Source organism: Callorhinus ursinus, unplaced genomic scaffold (genome assembly GCF_003265705.2).
Source record: "Callorhinus ursinus isolate GAN/ISIS: 27379988/994484 unplaced genomic scaffold, GSC_fseal_2.0 scaffold1110, whole genome shotgun sequence".
In the NCBI taxonomy this organism is placed as follows: domain Eukaryota; kingdom Metazoa; phylum Chordata; class Mammalia; order Carnivora; family Otariidae; genus Callorhinus; species Callorhinus ursinus.
Window position 1 is genome coordinate 1 of NW_027398165.1, and position 5,704 is coordinate 5,704.

Below are 5,704 nucleotides of genomic sequence, written 5' to 3' on the forward strand. Positions count from 1 at the left end.
AAATAAATAAATAAATAAATAAATAAATAAATAAATAAATAAATAAATAAATAAATAAAATAAAGACATCCGATTAGGCAGCAAAAAGAAATATAAGACCTCTATATGGGAAAGAGGTGAAACTATATTTGCAGATGGCACGATCTTATATACAGGAAATCCTAAGGAATTCACAAAAAAACTGTTAAAGGGCATAAAAATTCAGCAAGTTCAGGATATAAGCTCAACATGCAAACAATTAGTTGTGCTTGCACCCACTAGCAATGAACAATTCGAAATGAAATCAAGAAAACAATTCTATTTAAAATGGCACCAAACGGAGCAAAATTACTTAGGAGTAAATTTAGCCAAGGAGGTACAAACTTGTCTGCTAAAAATGACAAAACATTGCTGAAAGAAATTAAAGATGAGCTAATTAAATAATTAAATGGCAGCTTTGTTTAGAATGGCCAAGGGCTGGAAACTATCCAAATGCCCATCAACAGTAGACCAGATAAATTGGAGCAGTCTAAAACCCTGCCATAATGTAACAGATAGCTTACCAGAAATTCACTCACAGAAAATGTGAAATTATGTTGTGGGATTAATGAAACGAATGGGGCAGGTCTATCGGACCGCCCCCAAATCTGTTCTGATCCTGGCTGGAGTTTGGTGCCATCTAGTGGCAGGTGTTGCTCTGGCATAAAGCACTGAAGAAGATTCTGGGTCCCACGGCTGGGACTTCCAGGGCGGGGGCAGTAACTATGGGAATCTCCCAGTTAGTTGGGACTTGATCTGGGGTTATTACTGGGTAGACCCTCCCTCCATGTTGCTTCCTGAGACAAAGGTTATGTGCCTCTCCTTCCTGATCTCCTGCTGAAAGTAAAAACCTTAGTCCGCCTCCGTTTGAGAATGGAGGCTGGGCAGGGGAAGGGAGGCAATAACCAATTGGGTTATGTCCGATTTTCAGCTATTTTCAGGTCTCATTGTGTTCTCAGGTTGTGTTTCCTGTTTATATTCTTGTGCCATCTATCATTTATTGGAGCATTATACAGCAGTGAAAATAACGAACTAGGGATATACACACCAGCTTGGCTGAATCTTTCTTAAGCCTTTTAATTGTGAAATATAACACACATACAGCCAGGTGCACAAAATATAAATGTACAGCTTAGTACACTATTATAACATCAGTGTAACCCTCACCCAAGGTACGAAATAAAACATTTGCCATAACTCCAGAAAGCCCCTTGTACCTTGTCCAAATCATGAGTCTACTTCCTTCCTAGAGATAACCACCACCCTGACTTTTATGTTACTCTTTTTTTTTTCTTTATAGTTTTGCTACTGTTTTGGTTATCTATTATTATGTAATAATTCTTCATTGTTGTCTTTTTCTCCTCTTCCTTCTATTGCCTTTAAAAAAAAAACCACTTACTGAGGTATGATTGACATATGAAAAGCTATACATATTGAATGTATACAACTCAGTGAGTTTGGGGATAAGTATACTTGTGAAACCATCACCACAATCTATGCCACAAAGTTTCCTCTTGCCGTCATCATCATCATCATCATCATCATCATCATCATCACCGTTATTATGTGTGTTGAGAACACTTAACATAAGATCTACCCTCTGAGCAAATTTTAAGTATACGATACAGTATTTTTAGCTATAGACCCTGTGCTGTATGGATCTTGAGAATTTATCTTACATTACTAAAACTTTGTATCCTCTCACCATCGTTTCCCCATTCCCCCCTCCCACCAGGCCCTGGCAACCGCCATTCTACTCTCTGCTTCTATGAGTTTGACTATTTTAGATCAACATATGGAATCCTACAGTCTCTGTCTTTTTGTATGTGGCTCCTTTCCCTTAGCATAATGTCCTCCAGATCCACCAATGTTGTTGCACATGGCAAGATTTTCATCTTTTTTAGGCCAAATGATATTCCATTGTATGTATGTACCATATTTTCTTTATCCATTCATCTGTTGATGGACATTTAGGTTACTTCTGTGTCTTGGTATTGTGAATAATGCTGCAGTGAACAGGGGAGTGCAGATATCTCTTTGGGATCCCAATTTCAATTCTTTTGGATAAATAACCAGAAGTGGGATTCCTAGATCATATGGTGGTTCTATTTTTAATATTTTGGGGAATCTCATACTTTTCCCCATATTGGCTGAACCAGCTTACATTCTCACCAAATAATAGCCATCCTAACGGGTATGAGTTGATATCTCATTATGATTTTTATTTGCATTTCCCTGATGATTAGTGATGTTGAGCACATTTTCATGTACCTATTGGCCATATGTACGCCTTCTTTGGAGAAATGTCTATTCAGGTCCTTTGCCAATTTTAAAATTGGTTGAATTATTTGTTAGTGAGTTGTATGAGTTCCTTACATATTTTGGATATTAACCCTTTATCAGATATATGGTTTGCAAATATTTCCTCCCATTCTGCAGGTTGCCTTTTCATTTTGGTGATTGTTTCCTTTGCTGTGCAGAAGTGTTTTCGTTTGATGATCCCACTTGTCTATTTCTGCTTTTGTTTCCCGTGCTTTTGGTGTCACATTCAAAAAATTGTTGCCAAGACCAATGTCGAGGAGCATGCCCCCTATGTTTCCTTCTCAGAGTTTTATGGTTTCAGGTTTTACGATTAAGCCTTTAATCCATTTTGAGTTGATTTTTGTGTATGGTGGGTCCAATAGGGGTCCAGTTTCATTCTTTTGATTGTAGATCTCCAGTTCCCAACACCACTGACTGAAGAGACCATTCTTTCCCTAGTGTGTATTCTTGTCACCCTTGTCAAAGATTGACCATATATATGTGAGTTTATTTCTGGACTATTCTGTTCCATTGATCTATGTGTTTATTTTTATGTCAGAACTACATACTGTTTTGATTGCTGTAGCTTTTTTTCTTTAACAAGTGGTTTATTGATGTTACATTACAAAGAATGACAATATTGTATTATCTGTATTTCTAGACTTAATGGCCACCCCATAGAAAGCATCTTTGGAATAGGAAAAAAGTTGTAAGAATTTGTTTTCCCATAATCATAAAGCTGTCATGCTCAGTCTGGGCACAGCTAATGCAACATTTTCCCCAATGCACAGGCTCCATTCCCTTTGCCAACTACTTATAATATGCTTCAGTCACTCACAGGAGAAAAAACAGTGTCAGCATCAATATTTAGCAGCTTTCAAAATACGTCTTTTTTTTTTTTTGTCTTGAATAAAAAGCTAAAGTATTCTTTTAGTGCAGTAATTTCATATGGTCTTTTTTTTTTTTTTAAAGATTTTATTTATTTATTTGAGAGAGAGAATGAGAGAGAGAGAGAGAGAGAGAGAGCACATGAGAGGGGGGAGGGTCGGAGGGAGAAGTGGACTCCCTGCTGAGCAGGGAGCCTGATGCGGGACTCGATCCCGGGACTCCAGGATCAATCATGACCTGAGCCGAAGGCAGTCGCTTAACCAACTGAGCCACCCAGGCACCCTCATATGGTCTTATTGCTTCTATACACAAGATACGATCCTTTAACATTTGTGTAGATAAGTCTGTCTCTCCCTTTTTTTTTTTTTTTTTTGATGGCTCCCAAAGACTTTGAGGATTTTATTTTATTTTCATTTTTGAAAAAGATTGTACTTATTCTTTTGAGAGACAGAGAGCATAAGAGAGCACGGGGGGCGGGCAGCGGGAGAAGGAGAAGCAGACTTCCCGCTGAGCAGGGAGCCCAACTCGGGGCTCCATCCCAGGACCCTGGGATCATGACCTGAGCCGAAGGCAGATGCGTAACCGACTGAGCCACCCGGGCACCCTGAGGATTTTATTTTTTCACAATAAAAGAAAAGGGCAGTGCCAGCCCATGAGGGTCAGCCCAACTGGGTAAGTAGACCCTCCGCAGAGCTCAGTTCCTGGTGCAGGAAGCGATTCCACACCCTCCCCTCGCTCTCAGCTCTTAGAAAGGGATCTGAGAGAGATAAATGCAGTAACGATCTGTATTACTTCATAGCCTAGGAAGGGAGAAAACAAATGTAAAAAAATACAGTCTAATAAAAATAGTAGAAGCCAAATACTTTCATTCCAGGATGTCTGCAAAGGAGAGATTCTATGGAGCCTGGATGCAGAAAAGGTCTCACTCCTAACAGAAAAAATAAATTGTGGACAGTCACTCAAGGCCAGAGAAGCAACCACAAAGAGCAACTGGCTTCAATCGCATGGTCACCAGGAAGGGCACATACCAGAGAACTTGGGACAAGGCCGCGGCTACTGCCCTGGGCTTTCTCAGGCCTCCTGGTGCTGTGCTGTGGTTCAACAGCCTTTGGGGGACGGGGGAACCAGAGGCCAACACCATCACGTGTGAAAAGGCTACTATGGCAACAACATGATGGTCAGAAATCAGCTAGGGTTTGGGTTAGGTGCCATTTAAACGCAGCCTGTACTTGCTTTCTTGTGAAGGGCTTGAGATGTGCCGAGGCATCTTAGACATGTGTAGGTGACCCTTCTTGTGAAAGGCAGAGAGGAGCCTCTTCTACTCATTCGTTTTCATTTCAGTTCACCATTTAAAGTAGGAAAGACACTGCAAGCTATGCCCACTAGCTTCTAGCTTGAACTGGCACTAATACCACACAGACAACTGAATGAATGACATTTTCCTGGTTCTTCCATGGGGCGGGCTCAGTACGCTTCTTTGGACTAAATAGGTGTGATCTTGTTCGAGAAAAGCCTGTAAACGTAGGGCCAGATTTTGTTAGTCTTGGTCCCAGAAAATTGGTGAAGCACTCCTTGGCTCTTGTATAATTCAGTGACTGGCTTTGCCACCTCCTTGTTCTGCCTTAGCCTGGCAGGCACAGCTTCAGGTTCATCGTCCTCCTGCTGGACTAATGGTTCACCCATGATGTCACCAATCCCATGTACACTAGGTGGATTGAAGTCCAGGTCACATACTCTTCCACTAGGAGGGTGAATCCAACGTCAGCTGAGACGATCTTTGAGTGTTTCAAATGCAGTGTTCAAAGTGATCACTACACTAGATCCAGTTCACAGATTTTGTCCAGGGCTTCAGCCTGAACTGTGAACAGTGCTGGCCGGGCCTGTTCTCCAGCTCCAACATCCTTAGGCGTGTGATCACATGATTTGGAAACAAAAGACCTTTCTCTATGTACTGCTTTGCCATATCACCAACGTGGGCGTTGGCTTTGATGTTCTTCCACAAGAAGAGATGCTGGAGGCCAAAGCTCTGAGCGATCCTCTGGCACACAGTGCCCTTGGCCAAGCTGGGCGGCCCAAGGATGAGCATGTGCGGGAGTTTGGAAGCCATTGCCTTTGCCAGGCACGGAGGGGGCGGCCAAACGGGCAACCCGGACAGCAGCCTTGGAGAAGCTCGGGGAACTTTTGCTTCTGCTTCTGCCTCTGACACTCTCTGCTCGTGTGGGGACTCCTGATCGCTATAGCTTTGTAATATAATTTGAAATCAGGAAGTGTGATGCCTCCAGTTTTGTTCTTCTTGCTCAAGGTTGCTTTGGCTATTTTGGGGTCTTTTGTGGTTCCATGTGAATTTTAGGAGTGTTTTTTCTAATTCTGTGAAAAATACCATTGGAGTTTTGATAGGGATTGCTTTGGGTAGTATGGACATTTTAACGAGATTAATTCTTCCAATCCATGAATATGGGTTATCTTTCCATTTATTTGTATCATCTTCAATTTCTTT

General features: G+C 41.4%; 1 pseudogene; it reads right to left on the reverse strand.

The window, feature by feature from the left end:
• Nucleotides 1-4,671: 4,671 nt before the first annotated feature.
• Nucleotides 4,672-5,363, reverse strand: LOC112818255 (adenylate kinase 4, mitochondrial pseudogene; annotated as a pseudogene).
• Between the last annotated feature and the right edge of the window lie 341 nt (nt 5,364-5,704).